The 20620-nt window shown below is 44.6% G+C and overlaps 1 protein-coding gene across 10 annotated transcripts in view; it reads right to left on the reverse strand.

The window, feature by feature from the left end:
• LATS2 (large tumor suppressor kinase 2) overlaps positions 1–20620 on the reverse strand; it is a 97429-nt gene that overhangs the window by 36302 nt on the left and 40507 nt on the right. The window contains exons 1-2 of one of the 10 annotated variants that reach the window (XM_070577855.1): positions 8301–9971; positions 6958–7145 (exon numbers count right to left, since the gene is read on the reverse strand). The exons of 6 other annotated variants lie outside the window; for them this stretch is intronic. The gene's annotated coding sequence lies outside the window, so the exon portion shown is untranslated. Of the gene's footprint in view, positions 1–6957; positions 7146–8300; positions 9972–15535; positions 15731–16753; positions 17020–20620 lie in introns of those variants that run through there. 3 more of the 10 variants (XM_070577859.1, XM_070577856.1, XM_070577852.1) reach the window with 3 other exon arrangements.

Consider the following 20620-nt stretch of genomic DNA (forward strand, 5'->3'; position numbering starts at 1 on the left):
CCTCAAGAGGCCTCTTTTCACTCCTCGGGTCCCTGGGTAGCCGAGAGACCCAGCCACCTCAGGAGTTCCAGCCTGCCCTGCTGCCGTTCTGACCTGAGTGATGCCATCCTGGATGTTGCGCACCAGCTGAGCTCTCAGCCGAATGAGCCACACAGAACCCAAGCAGACCCCACATGGAGCGGCAGACCTACCCAGCAGAGTCCAGCCACCCAAGAGGATCATAATAAATAATAAATTATTGTTATTTTTCAGCCACTAAAAATTCCGGGATGGTCTGTGACACAACAATAGATAACTGATAACGGACTCTTACTTCTTTTTCTGCAGTGTATAACTCAGAAAATATGTCCACCTGTTTATTTTATCTTAAACTTCAAGTGGTCTGAACTCCTAAACTTTTGCCCAAATAAACTTAATTTCTGTTAAGATCAGAAAGTTTTCTGAAAAGTTAAACTTACAGATACATAAGATTATTATTAATATTAACAGAGATTTAACAAAACCCCAAGAAAAAATATTTCTTCAGAAAATGAGAACATCATCCCAATATCGATTGCTAGTGTGACTGGTGAAGTTTGAGAATCTTAATAAACATGTTTTTATTCCAGTATAATCCATTAGATTATTCTAGTTTTCCTATAATGACCCTAATAATAAAACACTTACTTTGCATTTATTTATCATAATTTGGCTGCATATTCAGCAGCAAGTACAGCCTTTTTACATGGTCTTGCAACCTTGCAGGCCCTTAAATATTTGTTGAGTTCATATTTGATCACGAAATTATTATTGTATCTTTAAATGTTTTTGTTCTTAAAGCAGTACTAAACTCTTGGGTATGGCTATATGATGACTTAAATCCAATCTCTTTTTGAGAAAAATACACTCCTATTTTTTTTTCAATAATGAAAAGCAATAGGAAAATAGAGCATAACATACAAAAACACCTTAAAATGCTTCATGAAAGGATGGAAGAATCAATCTTTAACAGTACCCATGCTGTTCAGTGTCAGTGTCTTATAAAGGAGAATCATTGGGTCCGATCAGCACGTACATCTATGCACGAACTTGCACGGGCACAGTTAGCCCATGGTCTGGGCTTAGGAAACCAGCACTGCAGTGGGCTGTCTAGCCCCGGCCTCCCACTGCAGGCACCCCTGCGTTGTGGCTGGAAGCCCTTTGGCTCCAATGGCAGCAGGGGGCCATCCAGTAGCACCTTGGTCCAAGGAGTGAGAGCCAAAGTCCAACATGGGATGCACAGCAGCTCCACTGGGCAGGATCTGCTCTGGCCCAGCCACAGCACTCCCCCATCACACACTCCTGTTTTGTTTTGTTTTTTAAAGATTGGCACCTGAGCTAACATCTGTTGCCAGTCCTTTTTTTTTTTCTTCTTCTTCTCCCCAAAGCCCCCCAGTACACAGTTGTATACTCTAGTTGTAGGTCCTTCTAACTGTGGCATGTGGGACGTCACCTTAGCATGGCCTGATGAGTGGTGCCATGTCTGCGCCCATGATCCTAGCCAACGAAACTCTGGGCCACCAAAGCGGTGTGTGTGAACTTAACCACTCAGCCACAGGGCCGGCCCCTGACATTCTTGTTTTTAAGGAGGACAACGGGTACTCTAAAATTTGGCTTGTACAATTCACCAAAAAAATAAGCAAACACACAAAACCACGGGGCAGTCATCATGTGCCTCACTTCCACAAAGTCTCTAAAACAATCTCTATTGCCCATGGAAACAACGAAGGAAATCCAGACCATCACTTCTACGGACAGAGATAAGCCCCAGCATTCTGAGTGCTTGGGAGAGTGAGAAGCCTTTGGTAGATAGCACAGGAATGGTGCAATCCACAGGAAGGAATGTTGGTCCCACAGAAGACAGAATTCTAGGGAAAATTCTGGTAACCATCAGCCAGAGGGTCATGAGTAGGTAGAGGTCCATGTTTTCCCAACACAAAAGAAAACCTAATACTTGCACTTTCAAAGAACGAGCTGAAGGATGCCGGGGGGTGGGGGGGTGGGAAGAATTCAGAAGACAGCTCAACAAACTTTCCGGTAGACAGGAAAAGACTGTGTACAGAGACAATTTAGAAAGAACAGAGCCTGACTCTGACAGAGTGTGGTCTCAACTGGATAGATGCTGAGACCCAATGCCAGCCTTCTTGGCTCCCCTTGCTGGGCAGGGCTCAGGCTGGCCAGGGCTGCACTGACCCTAGGCTTAGGTACAGCTTTTTCTCCCTTTCAAGGCAGGTTCAGAGATCAGGACATGGGTCCAGAAGGAACTTAACTCTGAACCTCCAATGCTGCCTCTGACAGGGCTAGAGATCAAGACACTAAACAAAAGGTAAGACAAAGGCCACCTGCCACTTGTCTTCTGGTGCCTCGAAGGCGTTACTCAGCGTAAGGAGCAGAAGTAAGAAGGGAGTTAATTTGGAATTTTAATTCACACTCTTGTTGGGAACTCTACCTTCACAGAAAAAATGTGTTCATAAAGGAAAAGAATTCAGTTTCTGCCTCAGCCCATGATGCTTGAGGAAGAAAAATTACAGCAAGAAAAGCAATGGGCCATGGTCTGTGAGTGAGGCGGGGAAATCTGTCATCAGTGAGAAGAAAACATGCCCCAAGATGTGCATGTGGCTCTCAAAGGCAGCACTACCCAGCCCTGTCTCTAACGCCCACTGCACACATCCTTGAAAAGGCAAGTGGATGGCAGGGTCACTCCATAAGAACTGTTTGCCACATGAGTTACATACTATATGAGACTGAATTTATGAAGGACTACCCTGTGCCATGACTGAGCATCAAGATGGCCAAAAGATAAACCAGAGTCATCAAAGCTGAAGCACAGACAGCTTCGATGGGATTCTGGAAGAACACATATTTCTGGGCTACAAGCCAGTCCTGGCTCCTGCAATTAAGTCGGCTGAATATGTGGGAAGACTAGCTGCTCTTCCCTCCAGATCAGACAAATGCTGCCCGCACAGTTGTGCCATTAAGGCTCACTCACCCGAAAACAGCACATGGGCTCACCTCACCAAAACACACCGTTGTCACAGACCTTGAAGCTCGCTTTCTTTGCTTTTTAAGTGAGTAGCTGCTTTTGTCTTCTGTGTGTTCTGTAGCCTCCAGGTACCCTGCCTCACTCTGTTGGGGTGGGTCAGTCCACAAGCATCAAGGGGATGCAGGTCACACAGAGCTCTCTTCCGTGTGGCTATGTTTTTAAATGTTATAAAGCAATTGGGACGATCTAGAAAGTAACAGGCTCATCTAAGAAGGAAGACAGTAATCTGCTACTTTTACAAAGTCCCCTTGAAAGATACAGTATAATTTATTAAATACAGAGTAACTTATCAAAATGTATAAATATTTTAGTTATGAAATATGGTACTGAAAACTGAAATTCCCTGGCTATGTAGTTAAGGTTTTATGTATTTTTCATGAAAAGTTACAGCGTAACTTTGAAATAGATACATACTGGGGGTTTAACTTTTAATTCACATCTCAAAGCCTCAGAATCTCTGTAACAGTTTCCAATTCCCAACAATGGTTTAAAATCCAATCACTTTGTTTAATACTTGCCGGTGACTACCACTGGGGAAGAAACTACAGTGTGAAACCTTGGCACAGAGGCCATGCCCAGGGCTGTGGCTTTTACCCTGAGTGAGACAGGAGCCACGAGAGGTTCTGACCACGAGACCTGACTTCTGTTTTCAAAGGATCCTCCAGCCGCTCTGTGGAGAATAAAGGGGAGCAGAGGGGAGCCCAGCCAACAGGCTAGCACAACAGTGCAGCTGCACTGACGGGCCGTGCCTCCACAGCACAGCGACCGCGTACGGGTGCTCCTGGGACTCCTGCTGTGTTCCCAGGAGGGTCCCACAGCTCCAACGGGACCTCTGTTACTGGCTCCTCCTGCTCCAGACCACAGCCTTTTGGGGGGTCTCCTCAACTTGGGAGGGTAGCCTTCTGAGTATTGTTGGTATTGTGACACAAGACTGAGAGACACACAGAGCCGGGAACTGTGCATGTGGTCTCCAATTCTCAGAATAACTCTAAAATGTACATATTCATGGTTTCATCAAAATCAGGAGACTAAGGCTCAGAGTAAGTAATCATTTCCCAAATTTATACAGTCAGCAGTAAAGTCAGAATTCAAAACCCAAACAGCCAATGAAGTCCAACATCATTAATAATTATAGAACTGCATTTTTTAAAACAAGGGACCATTTCACACTCATTTGACTGACAAATATTTAAACTGTCTGACATTGCCAAGTATTGGCGAGGACAGAGACCTGCCCCGATAAGCTGAGGAGAGAAGTGTGGATGGGCATGACCACACAGGAGAACACTCTGACAATATCTAGTAAAGTTACAGATGCTCAATTCCCACAGCCCTGAAATCCCACTTCCAGGCAGACGCTAGACAGAAAGTCCCTGCATGTTCACCAGAAGACACAAAGAAGAGCATGCGCTGCGCTCCTGTTTGTACTGAACAACTGGACACGATCTAAAGTCCACGGACAGGACGATGGACAGAGAAGTGGTGTGCAATTACACAATGCAATACAATTCAAGAACTGAGATGAATGAGAGCCTCATCTATCAACATGGATAAATCTAGGAAAAAAAGAATGAAAAAAGCAAGTTGCAAAATCATATTGTACAGACTTTTTTTTTTTTAAGATTTTATTTTTTTCCTTTTTCTCCCCAAAGCCCCCCAGTACATAGTTGCATATTCTTCGTTGTGGGTCCTTCCAGTTGTGGCATGTGGGACACTGCCTCAGCGTGGTTTGATGAGCAGTGCCATGTCCACGCCCAGGATTCTAACCAACAAAATACTGGGCCGCCTGCAGCAGAGCACGCGAACTTAACCACTCGGCCACGGGCCAGCCCCATATTGTACAGACTTTTAAAAAAAAAACTTGTAAAACAGTACTGTAGATTGGTTATAGTGTGCATCATAAAATATGATGGGGAATGAGAAGATTAATTTGGGATGGCAGTTGCCTGGGTGGGGTCGGGGGGTGGAGCGTGAGACTAAAGAGCAGAGAAGCTCGACCACATGTGTAATAGTGTTTCTTCTAAAAGTCTCTGGAACAAATGTGGAAAAATGTTCTATATTCTCTCTACTTTAATAAGTGCTTGAAATATTACATCATCATCAATCAGCACAAAACATTTAACAGTAGAACCAAGGGCCAGGTTCTGTCTGTCCCATGGCCTATGGTCTCTCTTCACAATCCTGCCTCCTTATCCTTTGGGCCAGAAACTGAGTCCTATTCATGCCTGTATCCACTGTGTCTGGCACAGTGGTTTCCCCACCACCTAGCGAGCTCTGGGAAGGCAGGAACAAGCACCATTTCACATCTGACTCGGTGCCCTGGAGACCTTCTCAAAGTACAGAACGACCCACTCTTCCCTTGTACCTGCTCCTGTCTCCCCACCATCTCCTGTCATGCAACTAACCAGAAATCCCTCTTTCAAACTGGTTTAAATTCTGTTGGACAACTGGTCTCAATTTGGCTCAGCAAGTCATATCTAGCAACAAGACAGTTAATTAAAAGTATATCCAACCAGGGGTTGCTCATGGGTGAAAAATTACAAACAATCTGAGTGTCCCAAAATAACATCAATCAATCATTCAGTGTAATAAAACAGTGTTGGGAAAAAAATGTGTTAGAGAATAAAATTTAATGACATGAGGAAATACTTAGAATAGTCATGTGCCACATGACAATGTTTTAGTCAACGATGGACTGCATATATGACGATGGTCCCATAAGATTACTACCATACAACCTAGGTGGGTACTAGGGTATACCGTCTAGGTTTGTGAAAGTGCACTTACATAAGCTCACACAAACACGAAATCACCTAATGATGCTTTTCTCACAACCTATCCCTGTCATTAAGTGATGCCTGACTGTATACTGTTACATAAAAACAAACAAACAAACAAAAAGTGGGTAACATCAAGCCAGCCCTGGTTGCCTAGTGGTTAAGTTCGGCGTGCTCCCCTTTGGTTCCTGGGCAATGACATACACCACTTGTCTGTCAGTGGCCACGCTCTGGAGGCGGCCCATATACTGAAAAAAGAGGAAGATTGGCAACAGATGTTAGCTCAGGGTGAATCTTCCTTCAGCAAAAAAAAAAAAGTGGGTAACAAAACTATATATGGGACTTTGACTTATACTTGGTGCACTGATCACGCCAAATCACTGTCTCATTACTCTACCTACTTTTTCATCATAGCTCTTGTTTAACAATCACAGTGGTGAAGAAGGGATTTCAGGACCTTTTAGAACACAGAAACCTGATGGACGGGCAGCCACTGCCTCCCCATAAGAGTATGACACACCCAAGTGCGTGCTGTGAGCCCACAGGGCTGGAGAGGATGAGGCGTGGGGTGGAAAAGAGGGCGTGTTGCTGGAGGTCTAGATGCAGAGCTCCTGCGTCCTCAGGTGCCCACTCTGCCTGGCCCCCTCCCCTGGAGAGACTGAAGCAGAAGCTGTGGAATCAGACTGCAGCACGGCCAGGAGCAGATAGGAAGCACAGGCACAAAGCAGGATGAAGTGAGCCAGGACACGCTGAATCGACCGCGGCCCTCTGCCTTCTGCCCTTTGGCCCTCCGCCCTGCCTTGACTCCAAGAGCCACTCCCACTGCCCCACACCTCATAGACCTGAGGCTCTCCTCTGGAAAAGCCAAAGTGCCCCGGAGACAAGCCTCCAGATGGGACATTTGTGGGTCTGGCTCTCCACCTGATCACCCTGCCATGAAGCCCCAATGAGTAAGCCCCACCCCACAGTCCTTCCAATCACTCCCAAATGTAAACGATGGGCCCACATCACTGGATACTCAGGAAAGGTTTCCAACACAAAGCCAAAACAAACAAATCAAACAGCACATACAATGTGACCCCATCTTTGTAAAATGTACAAATCACAGCAGATACCAACATGTTCACGGCGGCTGCCTCACAGTGGTGGCAGCATGACGACTTTCCAGAAACGCACGTCAATTAACCACGTAATCATCTTCCCGCAGGACCCAGGGCTCTTCTCACTTCCTGCCGCTTCTTCTTTAGCTGCAATTTGGCAATATCTCTTTTCCTTCACTCCACCTTATCGAAGACTGAAACTGACTTCTAAAGATAATGAATACATGTCAACTTCTGGTTGAAAGTCAGAATCTACGCATCCTCTCCACCCCTCCAAGGGTCTCAGACATTTGCGAAATACCAACTCTGACATTTGGCCGCAAATGACCCGGCTGGAGGCAATGCTTCTGACTACAGGGAGACATGTTTTTAAACTGGCCGCTGTACCCACAAGCGGCAGAGAGCCAGTAAACTAAAATTCAGAAAATATACTTCACAACTCCTCAGGTCCATTAACATTTTTCTCTGAGAAAACGGCTCTCTGGCATGGCTGAGTGACTCCATGGGATGGAAAACTAAAACAGTGTTCGCATTACATGCTACTGCCAGGAGACCTTGCCCTAGTGGAGGAATTTCAAAAATCTGTTGTGCTTCTTGCTCAACGCTGGAAAATCTGGGGGCAAAACACCAGCTGGCTATTGTAGAGTTAACAAAGTTCCAAAAATGATAGAATGTTTCATTTATTAACATTTGCCAAAAGCTTCAACTCTTCCACTAGGAAATTTTCTAGTCAAATTTTCTACCAGTTTAAGATTATACTCTAAGGAAACTTATGCTGCTGTTGGACAGACCATAAATAGAAGCTATTGGCAGACTTAAAGGAAATGGGCAGGATGAGAGGACAATGGAATGAAGAGTGCGGAAGGGCCTGGCGCTGCTCCAGGCTCTCTACCTAAACCAGCTCCCTCAGCCCCACAGCCGGCCTGTGAAACAGGCGTCCCCAAGCCCCGTTTCAACGGTGGAAAAACGGAGACTAAAGCTGATCAGCAATTTACTTGGTCACAAAGATACCATGGATGAAGGGTAGTGGTAAGGAGAGGAGATGCTCAAAGTACTTGTTTCTATTACAAAGCAACCAGTTAAGGAATAGAGACATTTTTCAAGTCAGTGACTTTATGATCTCATATTTCATTCATTCACAACAGTTACTGAATAACCAAACAGTGAGAGGCTCTGCTCTAGGCCAGGGGACGCGGCAGTGACAAGCAGCCGAAAGTCCCTCCGCTCAGGGGGTCACACCCCAGCGGTGGGGAACGTCCCTCCGTCCTTACAAGGCCTCACTGCTTGCTCCCTGGCCAGTTAAACCGACCAGCTGCAGTGACAGGATACAGGGCTGCGTTCAGGGGCCACGCTGCTACTCACCAGAGCTACAGTCACGCGGTCAGTCCCAACTGGACCCGAACAGCTGTCCTGGCTTGATGTCTAACATTCTCCTTTCTTAGACCGTGAGCAATGTGCTTGAGGGCATAATTACACCTTATAAATGCAAAAATCAGTGTTTGCTATAATTCCAAAATCCATGGAAAGAGTCCAATTTTCTGTAGACAAGATCTAAAACAGACAGGAGAGGCAGCAGCAGGCTGGTTTGGAAGGCTGCACCAGGAAGGCTGGGAGTGACATCAGTCCTGACCTCTGTCTACAGGCCCCGACAGAGATCCAATTCACTGGTGCCCCTTCATGTCTATGCTGGAATGTTCTTTTCATTTACTCTCTGAAATGTCCTTTTTCTTGTCCTCCCATTAAGTTTGTATAGATAATTTAAAAATGAAATAAGGAAGTAGGATTAAAATGCTAAATAACTTAGGGGGGAAAAAAGATAAAAGAAAACTATTCTAAAAATCAAGAACAGGGCAATATGAGGTCTGTGACCCTGGTGCCCACTCCCTGGATGGAAGGAGTGGTGCTCACGCGGCTGGCAGCTTCCCTTCCTACTCGTTCCCTCACAGAAGACCGCAGAGGACGATCAGCGATGAAGCAGCTGTTCTCAGAGGTCAAATAATCCATCTGAAACTAATTGCAACGCTGAAACACACCAGCCAAAGAAAGTAGTAACACAACAGGTTAAACAAACACAAAAAGCCAATCCACACTGCTGTACAGTTTGGATTAGTTAAATACTGAAGCATGAACAAAGCTTAACCTTTGCTAGCGAACTGATAGGAAGGAAGTCTTTTTGAACAAAAATATATGCTTGATATTTATTAGGAAATTATACACCAGGAGGTTGATGAGAAGCCTTTCAGGGGGTGTGGGACTGCTCAGGAGGTGCTGCAGCAGCCCGCCACACTGGCCACGCGCATCTGCCCCAGAGTCAGAAGGCGCTGACAACTCACACAGGTTGTGCTGATTTCACTGAACTGGAAAAATCTCTTTCTACAGCCAGCACTGCCGCCATCAACCTTAAAGTCCAATATGAGCATCACAAATAAACATCACAGGGCCAAAGAAAGAAGGAACATGATGCTTTAAAAAGTTTACTGAGTAGTTTAACTCTACAGGTTCAACCAAATGAAAACCCTTTCTCAGACAGTCACAAATAACATAACATTCTTTTTCCAGCTGGGCAATCTAAACTATTCTAAGACCTTGTCTGTTTTATGACAATTTAGTCTTGAAAATGTACTTGTTAGCTGGCTGTAAACTCCAAGAGGGTCCATCAGGGCTATTATGTACATTATCGTGCCCCTGGGGCCTAACACAGTGCACGACACACACCTGCCACTACACAATATGTATGGAATAACTGACGTTAAGAAATCCTTCTGAGTTTCAAATTTATGGTGTCCTAGATAAAACTGCGTAACTCTCTTGACATAGTAATATTTAGATTACTACTGAAATGAACGATACTGCCCTTTGGCAAGCAGGGTTTAGTACACTTCTCTACCACTCCTCCTTCATCAAATTCCTCACACTGAGGAGTTCATACATCAGCTGCTCGTGGTAAAAGTCCAGACTGGCTGTAGAGATAAAGGCACAGGCAGCTACAGAACTGACCAGAGCAAGCAGAGGTGCTGCTTATGTTGGGCTAGGGTTTGGTTTTGTGCTGTTTCACCAGGATCCTGCCCTGGGAGAAGCCCCACGTTTCAGACTCAGGGAGGACCAGGATTGTGGCAGAGATTCGACAGCTTATCCTCTTGTGTACAATTTCTGAGATGTGTTGAAAGAAACATCCACACATAATTAAAAACATCTCACATGGCAAACAGTATAGTAATCCACACTATACACTTTAACTCACCTAAAACCCAAATAAAACTTACTTATAAACTCTTGTAATAAGAAGACAAGCAAAATATCTTCGGCTTCACTAATGCCCAATTTAAAAAATTTTCCCAGGTAGATGTTATAAGTAGAACTCAGGAGACTGTCAAAAATTAATTTTCTATAACCAGCAGTCTCCCATTTTATACCAGTTCATTCCTTTAGAAATGCCCGGGGGAAAAAAACTATCTTTCTTCGAATTTCACCCTCATCTTGCACCTAGAAAACATTAGCACTCTGCCACGAATACTGACAGTGAGTGCAGCCTTTTACGTGACTGCAAGTAAAAACCAAGAGTTTCTCTACACTAACAGCAGGCGCCTGGTTTGTTAATTTCACATTGAGAAAGCCAGAAAACCCCTCACTTCTAAAACTCCATACAATGCTTGAAGTAACTCTACCACGGGCAGAATCCATAACTGCCTACCTTGTTTCCTGCTGTTAAGTCCAGCTCCCTAAGACAACGGAAATCAAGACAAAGGACACCACCACGCACGACCCTCATCCAGGCTTTTATGCTCAGAAATGACTAATTAGGGCACCAAATTATTCATGAGAAAAAAACACGTCCCATACAACACGGCAAAACCAGAAACAAACTCGTCCTCATCACAAATGCTTCTCTCTCCGAGTTCCGAGGCATTTGAAGCATCACAGTAGCTACAGGCAGCAACAAACCACCAGGAGAGCCCTTCCACCAGGAGAGCCCTTCGAGACGCGCCTGTGCTGAAAGGCAGCCTGCACGAGGAAGGGAAGCTGAGTGGCTCCCGTCATCCTCCCATGCAGGAAGAATCAGCACACTCTCTCGAGCTGTGCTTTGTCATTTTATTTTTTCTATGACTCACAATTTCATGAAAACAACACTTACCCTTATTTACATGTGATGTGATTCTTTGTGTGGTTATTCACAACCCACAACCCACAAAATTGATTACTGGATCCAGTCAAGGATCTCACTCTGCAGTTACAAAAACACTTTACTGAAAATGCTTGGGTGCTGTCAGCAACAAACACCTTGCCTAAAAAGATAACTCACGTCTTCATACTAATAATGTGTGACTTTTGAAAATGCCATCCCTTCAATTAGCCTCTTCATATTCTCTCAATTTAAAGCTATCATGTAGCAGTGGGAAATTTAGCTTATCCAGTTCCCTCTTCTGGATTGATTTCACTTACACGTGGGATCATCAAGTAGTTGGTTGATAGATATGCAGACTGACAGGTTAAAAAGGTCTCTAAGAGGAGAAATCACAACAGATACCAATGAAATACAAGAGATCATAAGAGAATACTATGAAAAACTATATGCCAACAAATTGAACAACCTAGAAGAAATGGACAAATTCCTAGACTCCTACAACCTCCCCAAACTGAACCAGGAAGAAATGGAGAATCTGAATAGGCCAATCATAAGTAAGGAAATAGAAACAGTAATCAAAAACCTCCCCAAAAATAAGAGTCCAGGACCAGACGGCTTCTCTGGAGAATTCTACCAAACATTCAAAGAAGATTTAATACCTATCCTTCTCAAACTATTCCAGAAAATTGAGGAAGATGGAGTACTCCCTAACACATTCTATGAAGCCAACATCACTCTGATCCCCAGACCTGACAAGGACAACACAAAGAAGGAGAACTACAGGCCGATATCACTGGTGAACATAGATGCAAAAATCCTCAACAAAATTCTGGCAAACCAAATACAGCAATACATCAAAAAGATTATACACCACGACCAAGTGGATTTTATACCAGGGACACAGGGATGGTTCAACATCCGCAAATCAATCAACGTGATACACTACATCAACAAAATGAAAAACAAAAACCACATGATCATCTCAATAGATGCAGAGAAAGCATTTGACAAGATCCAACATCCATTTATGATAAAAACCCTCAATAAAATGGGTATAGAAGGAAAGTACCTCAACACAATAAAGGCCATATATGACAAACCCACAGCCAACATCATACTCAATGGACAACAACTGAAAGCCATCCCTCTGAGGACAGGAACAACACCACTCCTATTCAACATAGTACTGGAGGTGTTGGCCAGAGCAATTCGGCAGGAAAAAGAAATAAAAGGAATCCAAATAGGTAATGAAGAAGTAAAACTCTCCCTGTTTGCAGACGACATGATCTTATATATAGAAAACCCCAAAGAATCCATAGAAAAACTATTAAAAACAATCAACAACTACAGCAAAGTAGCAGGGTATAAAATCAGCATACATAAATCAGTAGCATTTCTATACACAACAATGAACTAACAGAAAAAGAACTCAAGAACTCAATCCCATTCACAATCGCAACAAAAAGAATAAAATACCTTGGGATAAATTTAACCAAGGAAGTAAAGGATTTATACAATGAAAACTACAGGACTTTCTTGAAAGAAATTGACAATGACATAAAGAGATGGAAAGACATTCCATGCACATGGATTGGAAGAATAAACATAGTTAAAATGTCCATACTACCTAAAGCAATCTACAGATTCAATGCTATCCCAATCAGAATCCCAAGGACATTCTTTACAGAAATTTAACAAAGAATCCTAAAATTCATATGGGGCAACAAAAGACCGTGAATTGCTAAAGCAATCCTGAGTAAGAAAAACAAAGCCGGAGGAATCACAATCCCCGATTTCAAAGCATACTACAAAGCTACAGTGATCAAAACAGCATGGTACTGGTACAAAAACAGGTCCACACATCTATGGACAGCTAATCTTCGACAAAGGAGCAGAGGGCCTACAATGGAGAAAAGAAAGTCTCTCCAACAAATGGTGCTGGGAAAACTGGACAGCCACATGCACAAGATTGAAAATTGACCATTCTTTTTCACCACACACCAAAATAAACTCAAAATGGATCAAAGACCTAAAGATTAGGCCTGAGACAATAAGTCTTTTGGAAGAGAATATAGGCAGTACACTCTTTGACATCAGTTTCAAAAGAATCTTTTCGGACACTATAACTCCTCAGTTGAGGGAAACAATAGAAAGAATAAACAAATGGGACTTCATCAGACTAAAGAGCTTCTTCAAGGCAAGGGAAAACAGGATTGAAACAAAAAAACAGCCCACTAATTGGGAAAAAATATTTACAAGCCACTTATCCCACAAAGGGTTAATCTCCATAATATACAAAGAACTCACACAGCTTAACAACAAAAAAACAAACAACCCGATCAAAAAATGGGCAGAGGACATGAACAGACATTTCTCAAAAGAAGATATAAGTATGGCCAATAGACACATGAAAAGATGTTCATCATCGCTAATCATCAGGGAAATGCAAATCAAAACTACACTAAGATATCACCTTACACCCGTTAGATTGGCAAAAACATCCAAAACCAAGAGCGACAAATGTTGGAGAGGTTGTGGAGAAAAAGGAACCCTCATACACTGTTGGTGGGAATGCAAACTGGTACAGCCACTGTGGAAAACAGTATGGAGATTTCTCAAAAAGTTAAAAATAGAAATACCCTATGACCCAGCCATCCCATTACTGGGTATCTACCCTAAGAACCTGAAATCACAAATCCCAAGAGTCCCTTGCACCCCTATGTTCATCGCAGCATTATTTACAATAGCCAAGACGTGGAACCAACCTACATGCCCAGAAACTGACGATTGGATAAAGAAGATATGGTATATAGACACAATGGAATACTACTCAGCCATAAAAAAAGACAAAATTGGTCCATTTGCAGCAACATGGATGGACCTCGAGGGTATTATGTGAAGTGAAATAAGCCAGACAGAGAAAGATGAACTCTATATGACTCCACTCATAGGTGGAAGTTAACATATTGACAAGGAGAACTGATTGGTTACCAGGGAAAAGGGGAGGAGCGGGGAGGACACAAAGGGGGAAGTGGTGTACCCACAACATGTCTAACAATAATGTACAACTGAAATCTCACAAGGTTGTAATCTACCATGATACTAATAAAAAAAAAATGCAAAAAAAAAAGTCTCTAAAATCTAAGACATTCCCTCAGGTATGTGTAAAGTATTTAGAATTCAACGAGAAAGTAAACATTTGTTTAAATACTCCTTACGGAAATAAATGAAGGCAAGTTTCTTCCTGGTTTGGAATGGACAGTCCTACCCACAGCATTTGTTAAGTGTGGGGTGTTGGGCTCTGTCTGCAATGGCGTTGAAGGAATTTACTACTACGAAGTGATAAGGCGTTGACACCGAAAACAAAACCATGCCACAGGGCAGATGCAAACAGTGTGTGAGGGCGCAAGGGTTCAGAAGGGGCAGGGAGGGTTCTGGCAGGATCACCTGGCTTCGATGGAGGAAAGGCAGGAATCACCACGGCTGACCACACCCTGCTCGGGCAGCAGGGGGGCAGGAAGGCTGAGGTCACGTTTCTGGTATCTGTCACCCAGATGCCCAAGAGTGATACGATGTTTCATACCAATACTCTCAGAAAACAAATGAGTCACTCTTTCTAACTTTCCTTCCTACTTTTCTGCAGCAACCCTTTTACCCAGCCTGTCCTGTTAGTGGCCCAGGGGTAAGTAGGTAGGAGCCACGTGCCCCGAGTTTGAACCCTGGATCAGCCTCAGTCTACCTGTGCAGTCTGAGGGACATTCCTTAGTCACCCTGTCACTCTTCCTCCTCTGTCAAGTACATTTAACAAGCACACCCACCTGTAGTTTTTTCACACCTACCTCTTACTATGTCTTAAGCACTTAGGATGGTGCTAGCGAATGTTAGTATTATAGTAACAACATGCAGCTAAAAGGTGGTTTTCGCTGAACTGTACATTTAGAAAAATAAAATCATGTTGTATTTTTGCTTGAACTTTTAATGAAATATTTTTAGTTTCTCAAAAAACACCTTGTTTATTTGTTTTTCCATTGGCACACTTTTCCACACAACAGGGAACCTGCGTTTTCTTGTTCACGGCTTCCCACTCCACCAGAGTAGCGAAGGGAAGATGTGTGTCCGTCCTTTCCCTTCCATACAGACCCTAAAATCAATCAGTTTACCAACAACACACCTGACGCAGAACACAAACTCCCACTGTGACAGAGAGCCTGCCAAGATTTTCCACCAAAGCGGCAAGGAATTTCTGGCGTTTGCAAGTCCCGCAGCCCGTGTCCCAGGGGAGCGAAGATCCCAAAGTGGCTGGCTGTTCAGAGCGGCCGCCGAAAGTTCCAGACGCAGAATGCAAACCACAGAGCCCGCGGCACAGCTTCCGGGCACGGGGCAACCGACTGGGGGTTCCTCAGAGGAGCACGTGAGAAAACCAACCTCCATGAAAAACAGCATTTGCAGTTCACGAGACCCACTTTCTACTTACCACAGAAACGTTAAGGGGAAAAAAAATCACCACTAATTTCTGTCAAACGCAGCCAGAAGGTCACAAACAATGCCCCCCCCCGTAAAACACGGCACCCCGGCCTCCACCGCGGGGGCGGCGAGAGCCATGCCCGCAAGGCCGGCCGCCTCCACTGACGGGACCCGCCTCCACCCGGGCTGCCCTCCACCAGGAAGCACGCTTCCAGAGAACAGCGTTTCCGCCGCGCGCCTGCGACAAGCTCCCCCTGCCCCGCACGGAGCAGGCGGCCGCTTCCACACACGCAAGCCGAAGCCGCGGCCAGGCCTGCCTCCCGGCGCCATGGCCCCCGGCCCCCGGCCCCGAGCGGGCGCCCTTCGGCGGAGCCCACGACGCGCGAGTCAAGCCTTCTGCTCTCTCCGTTCACTCCTCACGCCACCCAGCAGTGAGGAAGGTGTCCTCGATTTTTTTCAGAAACTCAAAGGCGTTTCCTGAGGTGACGCCTGGGGCTTACTGTGTACATCAGATACGCCCGTGAAAACACTTTCCGTTCGAGAAATCTTGTAAGGGGAGCCGGCAGTGAGAAGGACGGCTCCTGCGCGCCTCGCCCAGCGTCAGCGCCGGCCGCGCGCCGCCCACGCCCCGCCCGCGCCCCCGCCCCCGCCCCCGCACTCTGTCACAGTAAAGGTTCCAGCGAACACAAAACCCTTTTCCAAGCTTTTACTCCAATGTGCTTAAACGTGACAACGTCCACACGCTCAGTTTTCCTACCGTCCTCAGTAGAAACTGCCCAAGCCTCGGTCACCCGCCGTCCCGCAGGCGCCCCACACCCCACGCCCGCCGCCCGGAGCCCCGCCGCCCCGCCCCGCCCCAACCCGACCCCGCGCCCACCGTCCCAACAGCCCCGCGCCCGCGCCCACCGTCCCGACAGCCCCGCGCCCGCGCCCACCGCCCCGCACGCGCCACCGCCCCTGCCGCCCAGCCGCCCCGTGCTTTCCGTACTTTCGTCCTCAAATCAGAAGAGCTACTTCATTTGTGACACTAAAGTCATTGGGATAAAAGTGAAAGAGAGAGATGACACAGCTGAGAAGACTAGTCCAGGGGGTTGTCAAACTGGTTGAGGAGTTTGTAAAAATACTGATGCCCAGAACCCACCCAAGACAAACTAAATCACCACGGCTGGGGCGGCCGCCCAGGCCTGTGAGCAAGTGGATGGGAGAGAGCGGGCGTGTGTTTGCTCACGCGCGTGTTTCCAGAGTTCCCCACTGGTCTGTCGCTGTCAGGGTTGAGAGCTGTGACTCCATTTCACACGTTGCCCTCGACGCTCCGGACTCCCCCACACCCGGCCCCTCTCCCTCCACGGCAGTGGAGCCCACCGCCCCACATCTCCCCTCCGACTGCACCGCGAGAGAGCGCCTCCTCTGACACCACAGGTGGGTCCACGTGGCCTGCTCCCCAGCTCCAGCCACAGAGAATCAATCTCGTCTCCTTCGCAGATGCTTGAAGAGACGAAGTGAGCCCCACCACAGCCAGAGGAGAGCTTAGGAATCCCGTGTTTACTACCTGGTCAGAGAAACGGAATACTCAGCTAAGCAGGGGACAGAGCTGATGGCTGTTACAGACACAAACACCGTCAACTTAGTACGAAAGTGGGGGTTTCACTGATGTGCTTTCGAGAATTGAAGTTGACAGAGAGAGTTCTTCACCCTAACTGAGAATAAAAGATCCTCAGTGTATTCACAAAGGGATTTTCCAGATAACTCTTTCGGGGAGAAAAAAGCCACAATGCCCTGCTTTAATAGGAACAATAACCTTTTCTGGGACACGTCTATTAGCTCAATTGTATACAAAAAAGTAAGTATAAAAAATTTCCGGGGCCGGCCCCATGGCCCAGTGGTTAAGTTTGCACGCTCAGCTTTGGTGGCCCAGGGTTTTGCCGGTTCGGATCCTGGGCGTAGACTCAGGCCACGCGGAGGTGGCGTCCCACATGCCACAACTAGAAGGGCCCACAACTAAAATACACAACTATGTACTGGGGGCGGGGGTTGGGGAGAAAAAGCAGGGAAAAAAAGGAGAAGATTGGCAATAGTTGTTAGCTCAGGTGCTAATCTTTAAAAAAAAAAAAAAAAATCCAGTTTTACTCTCCAGTTGGATGCTTTGCCAGTGGCTGGTGTTTTATACTCCCCTCACCCAGGCATTTTTTAATTCTGTTTTTCCCTTAACATCCGTGGTGCATTGCCCTCAAAGTGCATTGTAAGTCACATAAAGCAAGACAGAACTTTTTTTTCCCCCTCTAAACAGCCAACTTGCCCCAATGTGGGAATGATAATCTTTTGTCTGGGTGTCCTTTGTCATAATAACAGCAGTAACAATAGTAACAATTACTATTACTACTCCTGTTACTATCTTTTAAATTTTTTAATTTTTACCTTTTGACTCCCTTCACCCATTTTCCCCACTTCGCCACCCTCTGCCTCTGGCAGCCACCAACCTGTTTTATCTATGAGTTTGGGTTTTTTTCTCTTTTGTTATAGATTCCACATAGAAGAGAGATCATATGGTATTTGTTTTTCTCTGACTTATTTTACTTAGCATAATGCCTCAAGCTCCATCCACGTTGTTGCCAACAGGAAGATTTCGTTCTTGTTTATGGCTAATATTCCATTATATATAAGTATATATATATATCTCACAATTTGTTTAACCATTTTGATCTTCTCTTCCTTTAGCAAACATAGGAGGCAGTGGAGCACCAGGTTTTGTGCTCCCAACAGCTTAGAGGAAGGAGTGGGGAGTCTCTGGAAGGAAGATGGTTCAGGTCCCTCCAGCTAGGGCTGCCTGCCATTGGTAGTACAGCGTCCCGAGCAGGACTGCATGAGGCAGGCCAGCAGACGGCCACAGTGGCCACCCCACCACCGTGGAGCTCCCCTCACTGCTGTGTCAGGCGAGTGGCTGTGCTGGGGCTTGGGGTTTAGGCTCTATTAGACCATACTTCTCCCTGTGTCAACACTGAACCAGAGCTGTAAGAAAAGGCTCAGAAGTCACCCAAAAGCCCTGGACCAGCTTCCAAATGGGAAGAACAAGTATTGGCTTCTACTTTTCAAGGGAAGCTAAAATCCCAAATTTTAATGTGAAAGCTCCTGGTTTTTGAAAGTTGGAAACAAATTTTTTAAAAAATTGTAAGACACCGTGTGGGGTAGAATAAAACAGAACTGTAAAAGAAAGAAACCCCTAGGCTTCCCGTCTGCGACCTCTGCTTTACACAGGCTGGAACCTTAGGTGCCAAGTGCACTCAACGGCCTTTGACTGCCTGTAGCGTGAACCTGGATTCATTCAAAACCATCCGCTCAGCATAACCAGGGCATGTTAGGTAGTGAGTGACATTCCTAACGAGAACATTTAGTTCCTAAGTCTTCTGAAATGGAGGATCAACAATTAAACAAGATCTTAGAATTCCAATAGGATAGGAGGGGGGTCCAATTAATGACACATTTGGTGCTATTGGCTAAGAAAAAAAAAATCAGGGGACTTTAGACAAAAATAAAGCAGGCATCCTGGCATCCCCCACAGCGAGTTTGTACACCTTCACGGAGAAGGGTAAACATTTAACTGAAAAATAAAATGTCAATTTGAAAAATGACATGAATGGGCTTAAACACAAGAAGAAAAAGAAGTGCAATATGGACAGCAGCAGCAACTCATGAAATGATAAACCTAAAGCCTTTAGTAAAAATCAAACAGCTGGCAAGATTACAAAACAATAGGATTCTTGTCTTTTGCTTTTTTATAAAATGTATACATACAAAAAGATTGAAGGTCTATCTATCAAAATATTACTGGTAGAAAATTTAATCTGACCAGTGGTTGTCCTTCAGCGGTAAGCTTCTCAACTGCTTTTGTTTTCTTCATCTACATTTCCTAAAATTTTCTGTAATGAACATATGTTACTGTTTTCAAAACAACAAAATGATAGTAAGTAGTAACAAAATTATGAAAGTTACCCTAAGTTGGCTGAAGTTTTCTGAGGACAACTTCAGGGCAGGTGGTCTGGGCAGGGCCCGCCTGAAGGCCGCTGCTGCGGGAGCTCTGGCCTGAGTTAACTCAAGCTGTTTTAAAATTTCCACCAAAAGTGTAAGAAAATGCTAGTGGCTACACATCCTCACCAACACTTCGTATTATCAGGTGCCAATCTTAAAAAAAAAAAAAAAAAAAAATTATATATATATATATATTACCCTTGCTAATGAGTATGTAGTGGTATCTCACTGTGGTTCTAATTTGCATTTTCCTGATGACTTACAATGTTATTTTTTCATGTGCTTCTTAGCCATTCTTGTATATTATTTCATGAAGCGTCCGCTCAAATCTTTTGCGCCTTTTTAAAGGTTTGTCAATTTACTGTTGAATTGTAGGAATTCTTTATATATTCCAGAAACAAGTCTGCTGTCCAATATATGTATTGGGAATATTTTTCTTATTCCAGGGATTGGCTTTCTGTTGTTTTAGTGATGTCTTTTGAGGAACAAGATTTTTAATTTCAGAAAAGTCACATTTATCAACTTTCCTTTTATGATTTATGCTTTTTATGTTAGATCTAAGAAATTTTTGCCTTTTTCAAGACTGCAAAGATTTTCTCCTATGCTTTTTTTCTAAAAGTTTTCATAATTTGGTATTTAGGTCTATAATTCATTTCGACTTAATCATTGTGAATGGTGAGAGAGTAAAATGTTATTTTTTGTCCATTAGGATATCCAGTTACCCTAGCACCATTTGCTGAAAAAACAAAAAACAAACAAAAACCCCTTTCCTTCCTTGTTGAATTCCCTTGGTACCCTTGTTGAACTCGACTGACTATTTAAGTGTGAGCCTATTTCTGGACTCTGTCTTCTGTTCCACTGATCTGTGTATCTATCCTATGCCAATACCACACTGTCTTGATTATTGAAGTTCTGGTGTCTCCTCTGTTATACTCTAAAGTTTTGACTAGTCTAAGTCTTGAAATTAGGTAGTTTAAGGATTCTACCTATGTTCTTTTTAAAATTGCTTTTGCTCTTCTAGGTCTTTTGCAGTAACATGAATTTAGAATCAGCCTGTCAGTTAAAAAAGAAA

Source organism: Equus przewalskii, chromosome 16 (genome assembly GCF_037783145.1).
Source record: "Equus przewalskii isolate Varuska chromosome 16, EquPr2, whole genome shotgun sequence".
Classification (NCBI taxonomy): domain Eukaryota; kingdom Metazoa; phylum Chordata; class Mammalia; order Perissodactyla; family Equidae; genus Equus; species Equus przewalskii.